At 48.2% G+C, this 21119-nt stretch overlaps 6 non-coding genes across 6 annotated transcripts; all 6 read right to left on the bottom strand.

The window, feature by feature from the left end:
• Positions 1-589: 589 nt before the first annotated feature.
• On the bottom strand, positions 590-701 carry TRNAL-GAG (transfer RNA leucine (anticodon GAG)). Its single transcript has 2 exons — positions 664-701; positions 590-635 (listed from the first exon to the last, which is right to left on the bottom strand). It is a non-coding gene; the product is annotated as a tRNA-Leu (tRNA).
• A 752-nt stretch (positions 702-1453) lies between these two features.
• TRNAP-CGG (transfer RNA proline (anticodon CGG)) lies at positions 1454-1525 on the bottom strand. The gene has a single exon. It is a non-coding gene; the product is annotated as a tRNA-Pro (tRNA).
• Positions 1526-5036: 3511 nt separating this feature from the next.
• TRNAP-CGG (transfer RNA proline (anticodon CGG)) lies at positions 5037-5108 on the bottom strand. Its single transcript has one exon. It is a non-coding gene; the product is annotated as a tRNA-Pro (tRNA).
• A 7081-nt stretch (positions 5109-12189) lies between these two features.
• On the bottom strand, positions 12190-12261 carry TRNAP-CGG (transfer RNA proline (anticodon CGG)). Its single transcript has one exon. It is a non-coding gene; the product is annotated as a tRNA-Pro (tRNA).
• A 3504-nt stretch (positions 12262-15765) lies between these two features.
• Positions 15766-15837, bottom strand: TRNAP-CGG (transfer RNA proline (anticodon CGG)). Its single transcript has one exon. It is a non-coding gene; the product is annotated as a tRNA-Pro (tRNA).
• A 3513-nt stretch (positions 15838-19350) lies between these two features.
• On the bottom strand, positions 19351-19422 carry TRNAP-CGG (transfer RNA proline (anticodon CGG)). Its single transcript has one exon. It is a non-coding gene; the product is annotated as a tRNA-Pro (tRNA).
• Between the last annotated feature and the right edge of the window lie 1697 nt (positions 19423-21119).

The raw sequence follows: 21119 nt of genomic DNA, 5'->3' as shown, positions 1-21119 counted from the left end.
CTCAGCGCTCGATCAGGCGAGATTTATAGTAGTGGCTCATAGGCCTGAAACACTCACTTGGGAGACGCGGGGTGGCTGATTTCCCGGAATGGCCTTGATGGGGAAATCACATCCTTTCCCCCGCCTCATTTCAGAATTGTGTGCAAGTCGCAAGACAGTGTTCAGGGGTTCATGGGTACTGCCTACTCCCAGCTGCCTCTCTGTCTTCTTCATGTAAATTGCAAGTCACGAGGAGGCACCATTGCCAATATGCTCCGCCCACCTAACCAAGAAACCCAGTTTGAGCTTGTCTGCTTGTGTTGTTGCAGGGGCAGTGTCTTCTTTGCCCAAAAGGTGGCAGGAGAGACTCACTTCAAACGATAGAATCAACTGCTTAAGTAGAAACCAGCATGGTAGTTACTGTCATAAAGTGCAGCTCTAACAGAAGGTGTGCCTGAGATGCCCCTTCCAGTAATACACAAAATTTTGATTGAGGGCCCAGCCGATGGGTTGGTGGATTTCTCCTCACATGCCACAGCAGCTTCCAAAGATAGTGGTGTGAGGAGCTGGCTGTGCAAGCAGAGCAAGATTTAAGGGAAGAAAACACACCTGTTAGGAGTGGGATTTGAACCCACACCTCCATGAAGAGACCAGAAGGCTCAGCTTCACTGAAGATCAAGCTCTCCTCAGTCTGGCACCTTAGACCACTCGGCCATCCTGACAGCCAAAACATTGTACAGGTCTGACTCTTCAGTCTGCACTTGTTGATGCTGCCGCTTGCAATGTTCCTATCAAAGTCACAGCTTTAAAGGCCCCACAATATAACATGGGCAAGAAAAAAAAAAAAAACAGAACAAGAAACAAGGCACATGCACGACCACCGAGGGATGCAGATAACTTTTTATCGTCCTGCAATAGTAAAGCACATTTTACACAGGTCACAAGTTTTTAAAGGTCATTTCTGTCTAAGTGTGCATTGAGAGAGACTGAGGTTTTAGTGAGCAAACACAAAAGCTACTGCTGCCCAGTGTCGAACCGGGGACCTTTTGCGTGTGAGGCAAATGTGATAACCACTACACTACAGAAACAAGCTTGCTGGCTTGACTGAAGGAGCACAGTTCCTCTCATATGTTTGCCCGATTTCCTCTATACTTGATCAGCAGTTGCTCAGAATGCGAGGGGTAAGTGTGAAAATTGCAGCGGTGTCAGCCAGCATGCATACACTCAGACGTCCTGAAAAGTCACAGCTGCGGGCAGAGATAGACAAATATCTGATGCCTAAATGCCAGGAACGCAAGCCTGTGAAATCATCACACAGGGCGCACTGAGAGCAAGCAGGGAGGAAGCCAAGGCATTGTAATCCATTTTTCGCCTGAGGCAAAAAATATGTTTTGCGCAACAATGCTTGGAGTGGAATGAGAAATGTTGAGGGGTTGTGTATTTTGAGCAGGATTTGATTGTTTTCCGCTAAAATGGGCTCGTCTGGGATTTGAACCCAGGACCTCTCGCACCCGAAGCGAGAATCATACCCCTAGACCAACGAGCCTGGGGACAGAAACGCTACAGCTCCCACCCTGCTCCGAGGGTTGGTGGCCGAGAGTGTGAGACTACATCCCAAAGCAAGAAACGCCACATGGTGCTCTCTTCTGCAGTATGACTAGAGTCATTTGCATGGTCGTCATCGAACATGACATAAAAAGCCTCTATCCTTTAGACATTTTGTCCCAGATTTACAAGAAAATGACTGAGCGCAATGCTGTGCCAAATTTGCAAGCCCCACGCTCCGTCATTTTAAAAATGCAGGGAAGCGCCGTATTTAGTAGAATACAGCGCACCCCTGTGCTTCCCCCTGCGCAAGCTTTAAATTAGCTGCTGAGCGCCAACGCAGCCGTTCTTGCACCATGGTACAAGGATGACTGCGTTGAGGGGGAAATTGTTTTTGTGCAGGAAGGGACACCTTCCTGGCCAAAAGAAAAATCTTCAATGGTGATTTGCTCTTACTTCTATGTGTGCTGCATTCTGCAGCACACATAGAAAGAGAAAAAACGAGGAGAAATGAAAACATTTCTCCTCAGTGCGCCACTCTAACGATACCCCTGGGATGGCGTTGGATTTTGGCGCTGACGCAGATTTACGACAACTCCTTAATCTGGAGCAGCATTAAAATGCTATGGTGTTGCTGTGGCACACTCACAGCAACACCCATTGCACTCCCCTTCCAGGGAAAGCGCTGAATGCTAAGGTGCCGTATTTACAAGGTGGTGTTAAGCCACAAAAAGTGGCTGAACGCCATCTTGTAAATACCGCGCAGTGCATAGTGCCACCGGGGCGTCACTAAAAGTGATGCTCCGTTGGCAATTGGGCCTTGTAAGTCTGGCACCTTATTTGCTCAAGGTGTGTGTTCTTGGTGAGGGCAGGAAAGCTATTTTCGCTCTCATACCTTCCTTCCTTGGCTGGCTTGAATGCGGTAGGCTCAGGCTTCAATGCAAAGGTCAAACAGTGAGCAACTGACTGACGTAAGCTGGCGCAACTCCTCTTGGTGAGCTGTGACAGATGCCCCAGGAGCGTAGTACCTCACGATGGTGAGGGATAGGCACAGTCTCTTTTATCTCAGCTCGCCTGTCAGCTGAGTCAGGAAATGCAAATACTGGGAAAAAGCCCAGCGACTTGCTGTATTTGCTTGGCTTCGAACCAGGGACCTTTTGCATGTGAGGTGCGCATGATAACCTCTACACTACACAAACAGACACACTTGCTGGCTTGCTTCATGTGGCTATGCATTGTACTGGAACCACCACACTATGGAAACAGACACACCTGCTTGCTTTATGTGGCTCTGCATTGGACTGGGATGCAAGGACTGAGGGCTAATGTTCATGACGCTCAAAGCTGAGCCTTCCGGAACACGATCTCTTGCCTTGGAAGAAAGGAACTGGCATCACTTTCATTCCAAGAGGTGATTTCAGAACTGGACCCGAAATTACCATGGAGAAGCACTGTGCATTTAATGTTCCTATGAGCACTGCTGCTCCAGCACAGAAAAGCAGTTGCAAAGAAATCTCGCATACCTTCATGATGCTGAACCGTCTCAACGCAGGTATAAAGCATGTATTGCATTGCAACATGACAACTTACAAGAGTGAAAAGCAGAAATACTCCTGTTTAAAACACAGACTGAACCTATAAAGGTAAGGGTTTGTCTGGGATTTGAACCAAGGTCCTCTCACACCCGAAGCGAGAATCATACCCTATACCAACTAGAGTGCTGATGCAGAGGCATTTGAAACATCTTCTGAAGCGTCTTTAAGGAAAGCAGGGCCATTTGGAGGCTCTCTCTCTAAGCGTGCCATAGCAATTGATGTTTTCTGTCAAGGATTTTTTGTTTGTCTCTAGCAAGGAAAGAGGTAGTCAAGATGCCCTGTGCCAGTGAGCTGAACTAGGGCACTGATGTGAAAAGCAGACCCTTTCTGGTAGTTGTAACCCTCTGCAAGTCCTGGACCCTTGCACCTTAGACTTCCAGACCAGAAGCACTGAAGGGCCTGCTAGCTCTTGAGCCAGAGAAGCATGCCTCTTGGATTCAAGCACAATTGCTCGCTCAGCGCTCGATGAGGTTCGATCAGGCGAGATTTATAGTAGTGGCTCATAGGCCTGAAACACTCACCTGGGAGACGCGGGTGGCTGATTTCCCGGAATGGCCCTTGATGGGGAAATCACCTCCTTTCCCCAGCCTCATTTCAGAATTGTGTGCAAGTCGCAAGACAGTGTTCAGGGGTTCATGGGTACTGCCTACTCCCAGCTGCCTCTCTGTCTTCTTCATGTAAATTGCAAGTCACGAGGAGGCAACATTGCTAATATGCTCATCCCACCTAACCAAGAAACCCAGTTTGAGCTTGTCTGCCTGTGTTGTTGCAGGGGCAGTGTCTTCTTTGCCCAAAAGGTGGCAGGAGAGACTCACTTCAAACGATAGAATCAACTGCTTAAGTAGAAACCAGCATGGTAGTTACTGTCATAAAGTGCAGCTCTAACAGAAGGTGTGCCTGAGATGCCCCTTCCAGTAATACACAGAATTTTGATTGAGGGCCCAGCCGATGGGTTGGTGGATTTCTCCTCACATGCCACAGCAGCTTCCAAAGATAGTGGTGTGAGGAGCTGGCTGTGCAAGCAGAGCAAGATTTAATGGAAGAAAACACACCTGTTAGGAGTGGGATTTGAACCCACGCCTCCATGAAGAGACCAGAAGGCTCAGTTTCACTGAAGATCAAGCTCTCTTGAGTCTGGCACCTTAGACCACTCGGCCATCCTGACAGCCAAAACATTGTGCAGGTCTGACTCTTCAGTCTGCACTTGTTGATGCTGCCGCTTGCAATGTTCCTATCAAAGTCACAGCTTTAAAGGCCCCACAATATAACATGGCCAAGAAAAAAAAAAAAAACAGAACAAGAAACAAGGCACATGCACGACCACCGAGGGATGCAGATAACTTTTTATCGTCCTGCAATAGTAAAGCACATTTTACACAGGTCACAAGTTTTTAAAGGTCATTTCTGTCTAAGTGTGCATTGAGAGAGACTGAGGTTTTAGTGAGCAAACACAAAAGCTACTGCTGCCCAGTGTCGAACCGGGGACCTTTTGCGTGTGAGGCAAAAGTGATAACCACTACACTACAGAAACAAGCTTGTTGGCTTGACTGAAGGAGCACAGTTCCCCTCATATGTTTGCCCGATTTCCTCTATACTTGATCAGCAGTTGCTCAGAATGCGAGGGGTAAGTGTGAAAATTGCAGCGGTGTCAGCCAGCATGCATACACTCAGACGTCCTGAAAAGTCACAGCTGCGGGCAGAGACAGACAAATATCTGATGCCTAAATGCCAGGAACGCAAGCCTGTGAAATCATCACACAGGGCGCACTGAGAGCAAGCAGGAAAGAAGCCAAGGCATTGTAATCCATTTTTCGCCTGAGGCAAAAAATATGTTTTGCGCAACAATGCTTCGAGTGGAATGAGAAATGTTGAGGGGTTGTGTATTTTGAGCAGGATTTGATTGTTTTCCACTAAAATGGGCTCATCCGGGATTTGAACCCAGGACGTCTCGCACCCGAAGCGAGAATCATACCCCTAGACCAACGAGCCTGGGCACAGAAGCGCTACGGCTCCCACCCTGCTGCGAGGGTTGGTGGCAGAGAGTGGGAGGCTACATCCCAAAGCAAGAAACGCCACATGGTGCTCTCTTCTGCAGTATGACTAGAGTCATTTGCATGGTCGTCATCGAACATGACATAAAAAGCCTCTATCCTTTAGACATTTTGTCCCAGATTTACAAGAAAATGACTGAGCGCAACGCTGTGCCAAATTTGCAAGCCCCACGCTCCGTCATTTTCAAAATGCAGGGAAGCGCCGTATTTAGTAGAATACAGCGCACCCCTGTGCTTCCCCCTGCGCCAGCTCTAAATTAGCTGCTGAGCGCCAACGCAGCCGTTCTTGCACCATGGTACAAGGATGACTGCGTTGAGGGGGAAATTGTTTTTGTGCAGGAAAGGACACCTTCCTGGCCAAAAGAAAAATCTTCAATGGTGATTTGCTCTTACTTCTACGTGTGCTGCAGAATGCAGCACACATAGAAAGAGAAAAAACGAGGAGAAATGAAAACATTTCTCCTCAGTGCGCCACTCTAACAATACCCCTGGGATGGAGTTGGATTTTGGCGATGACGCAGATTTACGACAACTCCTAAATCTGGAGCAGCATCAAAATGCTATGGGGTTGCTGTGGCACACTCACAGCAACACCCATTGCACGCCCCTTCCAGGGAAAGCGCTGAATGCTAAGGTGCCGTATTTACAAGGTAGTGTTAAGCCACAAAAAGTGGCTGAACGCCATCTTGTAAATACCGCGCAGTGCATAGTGCCACCGGGGCGTCACTAAAAGTGATGCTCCGTTGGCAATTGGGCCTTGTAAGTCTGGCACCTTATTTGCTCAAGGTGTGTGTTCTTGGTGAGGGCAGGAAAGCTATTTTCGCTCTCATACCTTCCTTCCTTGGCTGGCTTGAATGTGGTAGGCTCAGGCTTCAATGCAAAGGTCAAACAGTGAGCAACTGACTGACGTAAGCTGGCGCAACTCCTCTTGGTGAGCTGTGACAGATGCCCCAGAAGCGTAGTACCTCACGATGGTGAGGGATAGACACAGTCTCTTTTATCTCAGCTTGCCTGTCAGCTGAGTCAGGAAATGCAAATACTGGGAAAAAGCCCAGCGACTTGCTGTATTTGCTTGGCTTCGAACCAGGGACCTTTTGCATGTGAGGTGCACATGATAACCACTACACTACACAAACAGACACACTTGCCGGCTTGCTTCATGTGGCTATGCATTGTACTGGAACCACCACACTATGGAAACAGACACACCTGCTTGCTTTATGTGGCTCTGCATTGGACTGGGATGCAAGGACTGAGGGCCAATGTTCATGACGCTCAAAGCTGAGCCTTCCGGAACACGATCTCTTGCCTTGGAAGAAAGGAACTGGCATCACTTTCATTCCAAGAGGTGATTTCAGAACTGGACCCGAAATTACCATGGAGAAGCACTGTGCATTTAATGTTCCTATGAGCACTGCTGCTCCAGCACAGAAAAGCAGTTGCAAAGAAATCTCGCATACCTTCATGATGCTGAACCGTCTCAACGCAGGTATAAAGCATGTATTGCATTGCAACATGACATCTTACAAGAGTGAAAAGCAGAAATACTCCTGTTTAAAACACAGACTGAACCTATAAAGGTAAGGGTTTGTCTGGGATTTGAACCAAGGTCCTCTCACACCCGAAGCGAGAATCATACCCCTATACCAACTAGACTGCTGCTGCAGAGGCATCTTAAACATCTTCTGAAGCGTCTTTCAGAAAAGCAGGGCCATTCAGAGGCTCTCTCTCTAAGCGTGCCATAGCAATTGATGTTTTCTGTCAAGGATTTTTTATTTGTCTCTAGCAAGGAAAGAGGTAGTCAAGATGCCCTGTGCTAGTGAGCTGAACTAGGGCACTGATGTGAAAAGCAGACCTTTTCTGGTAGTTGTAACCCTCTGCAAGTCCTGGACCCTTGCACCTTAGACTTCCAGACCAGAAGCACTGAAGGGCCTGCTAGCTCTTGAGCCAGAGAAGCATGCCTCTTGGATTCAAGCACACTTGCTCGCTCAGCGCTCGATCAGGCGAGATTTATAGTAGTGGCTCATAGGCCTGAAACACTCACATGGGAGACGCGTGGTGGCTGATTTCCCGGAATGGCCCTTGATGGGGAAATCACCTCCTTTCCCCCGCCTCATTTCAGAATTGTGTGCAAGTCGCAAGACAGTGTTCAGGGGTTCATGGGCACTGCCTACTCCCAGCTGCCTCTATGTCTTCTTCATGTAAATTGCAAGTCACGAGGAGGCACCATTGCCAATATGCTCCGCCCACCTAACCAAGAAACCCAGTTTGAGCTTGTCTGCCTGTGTTGTTGCAGGGGCTGTGTCTTCTTTGCCCAAAAGGTGGCAGGAGAGACTCACTTCAAACGATAGAATCAACTGCTTAAGTAGAAACCAGCATGGTAGTTACTGTCATAAAGTGCAGCTCTAACAGAAGGTGTGCCTGAGATGCCCCTTCCAGTAATACACAGAATTTTGATTGAGGGCCCAGCCGATGGGTTGGTGGATTTCTCCTCACATGCCACAGCAGCTTCCAAAGATAGTGGTGTGAGGAGCTGGCTGTGCAAGCAGAGCAAGATTTAAGGTAAGAAAACACACCTGTTAGGAGTGGGATTTGAACCCACGCCTCCATGAAGAGACCAGAAGGCTCAGCTTCACTGAAGATCAAGCTCTCTTGAGTCCGGCACCTTAGACCACTCGGCCATCCTGACAGCCAAAACATTGTGCATGTCTGACTCTTCAGTCTGCACTTGTTGATGCTGCCGCTTGCAATGTTCCTATCAAAGTCACAGCTTTAAAGGCCCCACAATATAACATGGCCAAGAAAAAAAAAAAAAAAAACAGAACAAGAAACAAGGCACATGCACGACCACCGAGGGATGCAGATAACTTTTTATCATCCTGCAATAGTAAAGCACATTTTACACAGGTCACAAGTTTTTAAAGGTCATTTCTGTCTAAGTGTGCATTGAGAGAGACTGAGGTTTTAGTGAGCAAACACAAAAGCTACTGCTGCCCAGTGTCGAACCGGGGACCTTTTGCGTGTGAGGCAAATGTGATAACCACTACACTACAGAAACAAGCTTGCGGGCTTGACTGAAGGAGCACAGTTCCCCTCATATGTTTGCCCGATTTCCTCTATACTTGATCAGCAGTTGATCAGAATGCGAGGGGTAAGTGTGAAAATTGCAGCGGTGTCAGCCAGCATGCATACACTCAGACGTCCTGAAAAGTCACAGCTGCGGGCAGAGACAGACAAATATCTGATGCCTAAATGCCAGGAACGCAAGACTGTGAAATCATCACACAGGGCGCACTGAGAGAAAGCAGGAAGGAAGGCAAGGCATTGTAATCCATTTTTCGCCTGAGGCAAAAAATATGTTTTGCGCAACAATGCTTCGAGTGGAATGAGAAATGTTGAGGGGTTGTGTATTTTGAGCAGGATTTGATTGTTTTCCGCTAAAATGGGCTCATCCTGGATTTGATTCCGGGACCTCTCGCACCCGAAGCGAGAATCATACCCCTAGACCAACGAGCCTGGGCACAGAAGCGCTACGGCTCCCACCCTGCTCCGAGGGTTGGTGGCAGAGAGTGGGAGACTACATCCCAAAGCAAGAAACGCCACATGGTGCTCTCTTCTGCAGTATGACTAGAGTCATTTGCATGGTCTTCATCGAACATGACATAAAAAGCCTCTATCCTTTAGACATTTTGTCCCAGATTTACAAGAAAATGACTGAGCGCGACGCTGTGCCAAATTTGCAAGCCCCACGCTCCGTCATTTTCAAAATGCAGGGAAGCGCCGTATTTAGTAGAATACAGCGCACCCCTGTGCTTCCCCCTGCGCCAGCTCTAAATTAGCTGCTGAGCGCCAACGCAGCCGTTCTGGCACCATGGTACAAGGATGACTGCGTTGAGGGGGAAATTGTTTTTGTGCAGGAAGGGACTCCTTCCTGGCCAAAAGAAAAATCTTCAATGGTGATTTGCTCTTACTTCTATGTGTGCTGCAGAATGCAGCACACATAGAAAGAGAAAAAACGAGGAGAAATGAAAACATTTCTCCTCAGTGCGCCACTCTAACGATACCCCTGGGATGGAGTTGGATTTTGGCGCTGACGCAGATTTACGACAACTCCTAAATCTGGAGCAGCATCAAAATGCTATGGTGTTGCTGTGGCACACTCACAGCAACACCCATTGCACGCCCCTTCCAGGGAAAGCGCTGCGTGCTAAGGTGCCGTATTTACAAGGTGGTGTTAAGCCACAAAAAGTGGCTGAACGCCATCTTGTAAATACCGCGCAGTGTATAGTGCCACCGGGGCGTCACTAAAAGTGATGCTCCGTTGGCGATTGGGCCTTGTAAGTCTGGCACCTTATTTGCTCAAGGTGTGTGTTCTTGGTGAGGGCAGGAAAGCTATTTTCGCTCTCATACCTTCCTTCCTTGGCTGGCTTGAATGCGGTAGGCTCAGGCTTCAATGCAAAGGTCAAACAGTGAGCAACTGACTGACGTAAGCTGGCGCAACTCCTCTTGGTGAGCTGTGACAGATGCCCCAGGAGCGTAGTACCTCACGATGGTGAGGGATAGACACAGTCTCTTTTATCTCAGCTTGCCTGTCAGCTGAGTCAGGAAATGCAAATACTGGGAAAAAGCCCAGCGACTTGCTGTATTTGCTTGGCTTCGAACCAGGGACCTTTTGCATGTGAGGTGCGCATGATAACCACTACACTACACAAACAGACACACTTGCCGGTTTGCTTCATGTGGCTATGTATTGTACTGGAACCACCACACTATGGAAACAGACACACCTGCTTGCTTTATGTGGCTCTGCATTGGACTGGGATGCAAGGACTGAGGGCTAATGTTCATGACGCTCAAAGCTGAGCCTTCCGGAACACGATCTCTTGCCTTGGAAGAAAGGAACTGGCATCACTTTCATTCCAAGAGGTGATTTCAGAACTGGACCCGAAATTACCATGGAGAAGCACTGTGCATTTAATGGTCCTATGAGCACTGCTGCTCCAGCACAGAAAAGCAGTTGCAAAGAAATCTCGCTTACCTTCATGATGCTGAACCGTCTCAACGCAGGTATAAAGCATGTATTGCATTGCAACATGACATCTTACAAGAGTGAAAAGCAGAAATACTCCTGTTTAAAACACAGACTGAACCTATAAAGGTAAGGGTTTGTCTGGGATTTGAACCAAGGTCCTCTCACACCCGAAGCGAGAATCATACCCCTATACCAACTAGACTGCTGCTGCAGAGGCATTTGAAACATCTTCTGAAGCGTCTTTCAGAAAAGCGGGGCCATTCGGAGGCTCTCTCTCTAAGCGTGCCATAGCAATTGATGTTTTCTGTCAAGGATTTTTTGTTTGTCTCTAGCAAGGAAAGAGGTAGTCAAGATGCCCTGTGCCAGTGAGCTGAACTAGGGCACTGATGTGAAAAGCAGACCCTTTCTGGTAGTTGTAACCCTCTGCAAGTCCTGGACCCTTGCACCTTAGACTTCCAGACCAGAAGCACTGAAGGGCCTACTAGCTCTTGAGCCAGAGAAGCATGCCTCTTGGATTCAAGCACACTTGCTCGCTCAGCGCTCGATCAGGCGAGATTTATAGTAGTGGCTCATAGGCCTGAAACACTCACATGGGAGACGCAGGGTGGCTGATTTCCCGGAATGGCCCTTGATGGGGAAATCACCTCCTTTCACCCGCCTCATTTCAGAATTGTGTGCAAGTCGCAAGACAGTGTTCAGGGGTTCATGGGTACTGCCTACTCCCAGCTGCCTCTCTGTCTTCTTCATGTAAATTGCAAGTCACGAGGAGGCACCATTGCCAATATGCTCCGCCCACCTAACCAAGAAACCCAGTTTGAGCTTGTCTGCCTGTATTGTTGCAGGGGCAGTGTCTTCTTTGCCCAAAAGGTGGCAGGAGAGACTCACTTCAAACGATAGAATCAACTGCTTAAGTAGAAACCAGCATGGTAGTTACTGTCATAAAGTGCAGCTCTAACAGAAGGTGTGCCTGAGATGCCCCTTCCAGTAATACACAGAATTTTGATTGAGGGCCCAGCCGATGGGTTGGTGGATTTCTCCTCACATGCCACAGCAGCTTCCAAAGATAGTGGTGTGAGGAGCTGGCTGTGCAAGCAGAGGAAGATTTAAGGTAAGAAAACACACCTGTTAGGAGTGGGATTTGAACCCACGCCTCCATGAAGAGACCAGAAGGCTCAGCTTCACTGAAGATCAAGCTCTCTTGAGTCTGGCACCTAAGACCACTCGGCCATCCTGACAGCCAAAACATTGTGCAGGTCTGACTCTTCAGTCTGCACTTGTTGATGCTGCCGCTTGCAATGTTCCTATCAAAGTCACAGCTTTAAAGGCCCCACAATATAACATGGCCAAGAAAAAAAAAAAAAACAGAACAAGAAACAAGGCTCATGCACGACCAACGAGTGATGCAGATAACTTTTTATCGTCCTGCAATAGTAAAGCACATTTTACACAGGTCACAAGTTTTTAAAGGTCATTTCTGTCTAAGTGTGCATTGAGAGAAACTGAGGTTTTAGTGAGCAAACACAAAAGCTACTGCTGCCCAGTGTCGAACCGGGGACCTTTTGCGTGTGAAGCAAATGTGATAACCACTACACTACAGAAACAAGCTTGCTGGCTTGACTGAAGGAGCCCAGTTCCACTCATATGTTTTCCCGATTTCCTCTATACTTGATCAGCAGTGGCTCAGAATGCGAGGGGTAAGTGTGAAAATTGCAGCGGTGTCAGCCAGCATGCATACACTCAGACGTCCTGAAAAGTCACAGCTGCGGGCAGAGACTGACAAATATCTGATGCCTAAATGCCAGGAACGCAAGCCTGTGAAATCATCACACAGGGCGCACTGAGAGCAAGCAGGAAGGAAGCCATGGCATTGTAATCCATTTTTCGGCTGAGGCAAAAAATATGTTTTGCGCAACAATGCTTTGAGTGGAATGAGAAATGTTGAGGGGTTGTGTATTTTGAGCAGGATTTGATTGTTTTCTGCTAAAATGGGCTCGTCCGGGATTTGAACCCGGGACCTCTCGCACCCGAAGCGAGAATCATACCCCTAGACCAACGAGCCTGGGCACAGAAGCGCTACGGCTCCCACCCTGCTCCGAGGGTTGGTGGCAGAGAGTGGGAGACTACATCCCAAAGCAAGAAACGCCACATGGTGCTCTCTTCTGCAGTATGACTAGAGTCATTTGCATGGTCGTCATCGAACATGACATAAAAAGCATCTATCCTTTAGACATTTTGTCCCAGATTTACAAGAAAATGACTGAGCGCGACGCTGTGCCAAATTTGCAAGCCCCACGCTCCGTCATTTTCAAAATGCAGGGAAGCGCCGTATTTAGTAGAATACAGCGCACCCCTGTGCTTCCCCCTGCGCCAGCTCTAAATTAGCTGCTGAGCGCCAACGCAGCCGTTCTTGCACCATGGTACAAGGATGACTGCGTTGAGGGGGAAATTGTTTTTGTGCAGGAAGGGACACCTTCCTGGCCAAAAGAAAAATCTTCAATGGTGATTTGCTCTTACTTCTATGTGTGCTGCAGAATGCAGCACACATAGAAAGAGAAAAAACGAGGAGAAATGAAAACATTTCTCCTCAGTGCGCCACTCTAACGATACCCCTGGGATGGCGTTGGATTTTGGCGCTGACGCAGATTTACGACAACTCCTAAATCTGGAGCAGCATCAAAATGCTATGGTGTTGCTGTGGCACACTCACAGCAACACCCATTGCACGCCCCTTCCAGGGAAAGCCCTGCGTGCTAACGTGCCGTATTTACAAGGTGGTGTTAAGCCACAAAAAGTGGCTGAACGCCATCTTGTAAATACCGCGCAGTGCATAGTGCCACCGGGGCGTCACTAAAAGTGATGCTCCGTTGGCGATTGGGCCTTGTAAGTCTGGCACCTTATTTGCTCAAGGTGTGTGTTCTTGGTGAGGGCAGGAAAGCTTTTTTCGCTCTCATACCTTCCTTCCTTGGCTGGCTTGAATGCGGTAGGCTCAGGCTTCAATGCAAAGGTCAAACAGTGAGCAAATGACTGACGTAAGCTGGCGCAACTCCTCTTGGTGAGGTGTGACAGATGCCCCAGGAGCGGAGTACCTCACGATGGTGAGGGATAGACACAGTCTCTTTTATCTCAGCTTGCCTGTCAGCTGAGTCAGGAAATGCAAATACTGGGAAAAAGCCCAGTGACTTGCTGTTTTTGCTTGGCTTCGAACCAGGGACCTTTCGCATGTGAGGTGCGCATGATAACCACTACACTACACAAACAGACACACTTGCCAGCTTGCTTCATGTGGCTATGCATTGTACTGGAACCACCACACTATGGAAGCAGACACACCTGCTTGCTTTATGTGGCTCTGCATTGGACTGGGATGCAAGGACTGAGGGCCAATGTTCATGACGCTCAAAGCTGAGCCTTCCGGAACACGATCTCTTGCCTTGGAAGAAAGGAACTGGCATCACTTTCATTCCAAGAGGTGATTTCAGAACTGGACCCGAAATTACCATGGAGAAGCACTGTGCATTTAATGTTCCTATGAGCACTGCTGCTCCAGCACAGAAAAGCAGTTGCAAAGAAATCTCGCATACCTTCATGATGCTGAACCGTCTCAACGCAGGTATAAAGCATGTATTGCATTGCAACATGACAACTTACAAGAGTGAAAAGCAGAAATACTCCTGTTTAAAACACAGACTGAACATATGAAGGTAAGGGTTTGTCTGGGATTTGAACCAAGGTCCTCTCACACCTGAAGCGAGAATCATACCCCTATACCAACTAGACTGCTGCTGCAGAGGCATTTGAAACATCTTCTGAAGCGTCTTTCAGAAAAGCAGGGCCATTCGGAGGCTCTCTCTCTAAGCGTGCCATAGCAATTGATGTTTTCTGTCAAGGATTTTTTGTTTGTCTCTAGCAAAGGAAAGAGGTAGTCAAGATGCCCTGTGCCAGTGAGCTGAACTAGGGCACTGATGTGAAAAGCAGACCCTTTTTGGTAGTTGTAACCCTCTGCAAGTCCTGGACCCTTGCACCTTAGACTTCCAGACCAGAAGCACTGAAGGGCCTGCTAGCTATTGAGCCAGAGAAGCATGCCTCTTGGATTCAAGCACACTTGCTCACTCAGCGCTCGATCAGGCTCAATTTATAGTAGTGGCTCATAGGCCTGAAACACTCACCTGGGAGACGCGGGGTGGCTGATTTCCCGGAATGGCCCTTGATGGGGAAATCACCTCCTTTCCCCCGCCTCATTTCAGAATTGTGTGCAAGTCGCAAGACAGTGTTCAGGGGTTCATGGGTACTGCCTACTCCCAGCTGCCTCTCTGTCTTCTTCATGTAAATTGCAAGTCACGAGGAGGCACCATTGCCAATATGCTTAGCCCACCTAACCAAGAAACCCAGTTTGAGCTTGTCTGCCTGTGTTGTTGCAGGGGCAGTGTCTTCTTTGCCCAAAAGGTGGCAGGAGAGACTCACTTCAAACGATAGAATCAACTGCTTAAGTAGAAACCAGCATGGTAGTTACTGTCATAAAGTGCAGCTCTAACAGAAGGTTTGCCTGAGATGCCCCTTCCAGTAATACACAGAATTTTGATTGAGGGCCCAGCCGATGGGTTGGTGGATTTCTCCTCACATGCCACAGCAGCTTCCAAAGATAGTGGTGTGAGGAGCTGGCTCTGCAAGCAGAGCAAGATTTAAGGGAAGAAAACACACCTGTTAGGAGTGGGATTTGAACCCACGCCTCCATGAAGAGACCAGAAGGCTCAGGTTCACTGAAGATCAAGCTCTCTTGAGTCTGGCACCTTAGACCACTCGGCCATCCAGACAGCCAAAACATTATGCAGGTCTGACTCTTCAGTCTGCACTTGTTGATGCTGCCGCTTGCAATGTTCCTATCAAAGTCACAGCTTTAAAGGCCCCACAATATAACATGGGCAAGAAAAAAAAAAAAAACAGAACAAGAAACAAGGCACATGCACGACCACCGAGGGATGCAGATAACTTTTTATCGTCCTGCAATAGTAAAGCACATTTTACACAGGTCACAAGTTTTTAAAGGTCATTTCTGTCTAAGTGTGCATTGAGAGAGACTGAGGTTTTAGTGAGCAAACACAAAAGCCACTGCTGCCCAGTGTCGAACCGGGGACCTTTTGCGTGTGAGGCAAATGTGATAACCACTACACTACAGAAACAAGCTTGCTGGCTTGACTGAAGGAGCACTGTTCCCCTCATATGTTTGCCCGATTTCCTCTATACTTGATCAGCGGTTGCTCAGAATGCGAGGGGTAAGTGTGAAAATTGCAGCGGTGTCAGCCAGCATGCATACACTCAGACGTCCTGAAAAGTCACAGCTGCGGGCAGAGACAGACAAATATCTGATGCCTAAATGCCAGGAACGCAAGCCTGTGAAATCATCACACAGGGCGCACTGAGAGCAAGCAGGAAGGAAGCCAAGGCATTGTAATCCATTTTTCGCCTGAGGCAAAAAATATGTTTTGCGCAACAATGCTTCGAGTGGAATGAGAAATGTTGAGGGGTTGTGTATTTTGAGCAGGATTTGATTGTTTTCCGCTAAAATGGGCTCGTCGGGGATTTGAACCCGGGACCTCTCGCACCCGAAGCGAGAATCATACCCCTAGACCAACAAGCCTGGGCACACAAGCGCTATGGCTCCCACCCTGCTCCGAGGGTTGGTGGCAGAGAGTGGGAGACTACATCCCAAAGCAAGAAACGCCACATGGTGCTCTCTTCTTCAGTATGACTAGAGTCATTTGCATGGTCGTCATCGAACATGACATAAAAAGCCTCTATCCTTTAGACATTTTGTCCCAGATTTACAAGAAAATGACTGAGCGCGACGCTGTGCCAAATTTGCAAGCCCCACGCTCCGTCATTTTCAAAATGCAGGGAAGCACCGTATTTAGTAGAATACAGCGCACCCCTGTGCTTCCCCCTGCGCCAGCTCTAAATTAGCTGCTGAGCGCCAACGCAGCCGTTCTTGCACCATGGTACAAGGATGACTGCGTTGAGGGGGAAATTGTTTTTGTGCAGGAAGGGACACCTTCCTGGCCAAAAGAAAAATCTTCAATGGTGATTTGCTCTTACTTCTATGTGTGCTGCAGAATGCAGCACACGTAGAAAGAGAAAAAACGAGGAGAAATGAAAACATTTCTCCTCAGTGCGCCACTCTAACGATACCCCTGGGATGGCGTTGGATTTTGGCGCTGACGCAGATTTACGACAACTCCTAAATCTGGAGCAGCATCAAAATGCTATGGTGTTGCTGTGGCACACTCACAGCAACACGCATTGCACGCCCCTTCCAGGGAAAGCGCTGCGTGCTAAGGTGCCGTATTTACAAGGTGGTGTTAAGCCACAAAAAGTGGCTAAACGCCATCTTGTAAATACCGCGCAGTGCATAGTGCCACCGGGCCGTCACTAAAAGTGATGCTCCGTTGGCGATTGGGCCTTGTAAGTCTGGCACCTTATTTGCTCAAGGTGTGTGTTCTTGGTGAGGGCAGGAAAGCTTTTTTCGCTCTCATACCTTCCTTCCTTGGCTGGCTTGAATGCGGTAGGCTCAGGCTTCAATGCAAAGGTCAAACAGTGAGCAACTGACTGACATAAACTGGCGCAACTCCTCTTGGTGAGCTGTGACAGATGCCCCAGGAGCGTAGTACCTCACGATGGTGAGGGATAGACACAGTCTCTTTTATCTCAGCTTGCCTGTCAGCTGAGTCAGGAAATGCAAATACTGGGAAAAAGCCCAGCGACTTGCTGTTTTTGCTTGGCTTTGAACCAGGGACCTTTCGCATGTGAGGTGCGCATGATAACCACTACACTACACAAACAGACACACTTGCCGGCTTGCTTCATGTGGCTATGCATTGTACTGGAACCACCACACTATGGAAACAGACACACCTGCTTGCTTTATGTGGCTCTGCATTGGACTGGGATGCAAGGACTAAGGGCCAATGTTCATGACGCTCAAAGCTGAGCCTTCCGGAACACGATCTCTTGCCTTGGAAGAAAGGAACTGGCATCACTTTCATTCCAAGAGGTGATTTCAGAACTGGACCCTAAATTACCATGGAGAAGCACTGTGCATTTAATGTTCCTATGAGCACTGCTGCTCCAGCACAGAAAAGCAGTTGCAAAGAAATCTCGCATACCTTCATGATGCTGAACCGTCTCAACGCAGGTATAAAGCATGTATTGCATTGCAACATGACAACTTACAAGAGTGAAAAGCAGAAATACTCCTGTTTAAAACACAGACTGAACCTATAAAGGTAAGGGTTTGTCTGGGATTTGAACCAAGGTCCTCTCACACCCGAAGCGAGAATCATACCCCTATACCAACTAGACTGCTGCTGCAGAGGCATTTGAAACATCTTCTGAAGCGTCTTTCAGAAAAGCAGGGCCATTCGGAGGCTCTCTCTCTAAGCGTGCCATAGCAATTGATGTTTTCTGTCAAGGATTTTTTGTTTGTCTCTAGCAAGGAAAGAGGTAGTCAAAATGCCCTGTGCCAGTGAGCTGAACTAGGGCACTGATGTGAAAAGCAGACCCTTTCTGGTAGTTGTAACCCTCTGCAAGTCCTGGACCCTTGCACCTTATACTTCCAGACCAGAAGCACTGAAGGGCCTGCTAGCTCTTGAGCCAAAGAAGCATGCCTCTTGGATTCAAGCACACTTGCTCGCTCAGCGCTCGATCAGGCTCGATCAGGCAAGATTTATAGTAGTGGCTCATAGGCCTGAAACACTCACCTGGGAGACGCGGGTGGCTGATTTCCCGGAATGGCCCTTGATGGGGAAATCACCTCCTTTCCCCCGCCTCATTTCAGAATTGTGTGCAAGTCGCAAGACAGTGTTCAGGGGTTCATGGGTACTGCCTACTCCCAGCTGCCTCTCTGTCTTCTTCATGTAAATTGCAAGTCACGAGGAGGCACCATTGCCAATATGCTCCGCCCACCTAACCAAGAAACCCAGTTTGAGCTTGTCTGCCTGTGTTGTTGCAGGGGCAGTGTCTTCTTTGCCCAAAAGGTGGCAGGAGAGACTCACTTCAAACGATAGAATCAACTGCTTAAGTAGAAACCAGCATGGTAGTTACTGTCATAAAGTGCAGCTCTAACAGAAGGTGTGCCTGAGATGCCCCTTCCAGTAATACACAGAATTTTGATTGAGGGCCCAGCCGATGGGTTAGTGGATTTCTCCTCACATGCCACAGCAGCTTCCAAAGATAGTGGTGTGAGGAGCTGGCTGTGCAAGCAGAGCAAGATTTAAGGTAAGAAAACACACCTGTTAGGAGTGGGATTTGAACCCACGCCTCCATGAAGAGACCAGAAGGCTCAGCTTCACTGAAGATCAAGCTCTCTTGAGTCTGGCACCTTAGACCACTCGGCCATCCTGACAGCCGAAACATTGTGCAGGTCTGACTCTTCAGTCTGTACTTGTTGATGCTGCCGCTTGCAATGTTCCTATCAAAGTCACAGCTTTAAAGGCACCACAATATAACATGGCCAAGAAAAAAAAAAAAAAACAGAACAAGAAACAAGGCACATGCACGACCACCGAGGGATGCAGATAACTTTTTATCGTCCTGCAATAGTAAAGCACATTTTACACAGGTCACAAGTTTTTAAAGGTCATTTCTGTCTAAGTGTGCATTGAGAGAGACTGAGGTTTTAGTGAGCAAACACAAAAGCTACTGCTGCCCAGTGTCGAACCGAGGACCTTTTGCGTGTGAGGCAAATGTGATAACCACTACACTACAGAAACAAGCTTGCTGGCTTGACTGAAGGAGCACAGTTCCCCTCATATGTTTGCCCGATTTCCTCTATACTTGATCAGCAGTTGATCAGAATGCGAGGGGTAAGTGTGAAAATTGCAGCGGTGTCAGCCAGCATGCATACACTCAGACGTCCTGAAAAGTCACAGCTGCGGGCAGAGACAGACAAATATCTGATGCCTAAATGCCAGGAACGCAAGCCTGTGAAATCATCACACAGGGCGCACTGAGAGCAAGCAGGAAGGAAGCCAAGGCATTGTAATCCATTTTTCGCCTGAGGCAAAAAATATGTTTTGCGCAACAATGCTTCGAGTGGAATGAGAAATGTTGAGGGGTTGTGTATTTTGAGCAGGATTTGATTGTTTTCCGCTAAAATGGGCTCGTCCGGGATTTGAACCCGGGACCTCTCGCACCCGAAGCGAGAATCATACCCCTAGACCAACGAGCCTGGGCACAGAAGTGCTACGGCTCCCACCCTGCTCCGAGGGTTGGTGGCAGAGAGTGGGAGACTACATCCCAAAGCAAGAAACGCCACATGGTGCTCTCTTCTGCAGTATGACTAGAGTCATTTGCATGGTCGTCATCGAACATGACATAAAAAGCCTCTATCCTTTAGACATTTTGTCCCAGATTTACAAGAAAATGACTGAGCGCGACGCTGTGCCAAATTTGCAAGCCCCACGCTCCGTCATTTTCAAAATGCAGGGAAGCGCCGTATTTAGTAGAATACAGCGCACCCCTGTGCTTCCCCTTGCGCCAGCTCTAAATTAGCTGCTGAGCGCCAACGCAGCTGTTCTTGCACCATGGTACAAGGATGACTGCGTTGAGGGGGAAATTGTTTTTGTGCAGGAAGGGACACCTTCCTGGCCAAAAGAAAAATCTTCAATGGTGATTTGCTCTTACTTCTATGTGTGCTGCAGAATTTACGACAACTCCTAAATCTGGAGCAGCATCAAAATGCTATGGTGTTGCTGTGGCACACTCAGAGCAACACCCATTGCACGCCCCTTCCAGGGAAAGCGCTGCGTGCTAAGGTGCCGTATTTACAAGGTGGTGTTAAGCCACAAAAAGTGGCTGAACGCCATCTTGTAAATACCGCGGAGTGCATAGTGCCACCGGGGCGTCACTAAAAGTGATGCTCCGTTGGCGATTGGGCCTTGTAATTCTGGCACCTTATTTGCTCAAGGTGTGTGTTCTTGGTGAGGTCAGGAAAGCTATTTTCGCTCTCATACCTTCCTTCCTTGGCTGGCTTGAATGCGGTAGGCTCAGGCTTCAATGCAAAGGTCAAACAGTGAGCAACTGACTGACGTAAGCTGGCGCAACTCCTCTTGGTTAGCTGTGACAGATGCCCCAGGAGCGTAGTACCTCACGATGGTGAGGGATAGACACAGTCTCTTTTATCTCAGCTGAGTCAGGAAATGCAAATACTGGGAAAAAGCCCAGCGACTTGCTGTTTTTGCTTGGCTTCGAACCAGGGACCTTTTGTATGTGAGGTGCGCATGATAACCACTACACTACACAAACAGACACACTTGCCGGTTTGCTTCATGTGGCTATGCATTGTACTGGAACCACCACACTATGGAAACAGACACACCTGCTTGCTTTATGTGGCTCTGCATTGGACTGGGATGCAAGGACTGAGGGCCAATGTTCATGACGCTCAAAGCTGAGCCTTCCGGAACACGATCTTTTGCCTTGGAAGAAAGGAACTGGCATCACTTTCATTCCAAGAGGTGATTTCAGAACTGGAACCGAAATTACCATGGAGAAGCACTGTGCATTTAATGTTCCTATGAGCACTGCTGCTCCAGCACAGAAAAGCAGTTGCAAAGAAATCTCGCATACCTTCATGATGCTGAACCGTCTCAACGCAGGTATAAAGCATGTATTGCATTGCAACATGATATCTTACAAGAGTGAAAAGCAGAAATACTCCTGTTTAAAACACAGACTGAACCTATAAAGGTAAGGGTTTGTCTGGGATTTGAACCAAGGTCCTCTCTCACCCGAAGCGAGAAACATACCCCTATACCAACTAGACTGCTGCTGCAGAGGCATTTGAAACATCTTCTGAAGCGTCTTTCAGAAAAGCAGGGCCATTTGGAGGCTCTCTCTCTAAGCGTGCCATAGCAATTGATGTTT

The sequence above is a fragment of the Pleurodeles waltl genome, unplaced genomic scaffold (genome assembly GCF_031143425.1).
Source record: "Pleurodeles waltl isolate 20211129_DDA unplaced genomic scaffold, aPleWal1.hap1.20221129 scaffold_91, whole genome shotgun sequence".
NCBI lineage: Eukaryota > Metazoa > Chordata > Amphibia > Caudata > Salamandridae > Pleurodeles > Pleurodeles waltl.
The sequence above is the reverse complement of the archived record's forward strand: the minus strand, read 5'-3'. Positions and strand labels throughout refer to the sequence as shown.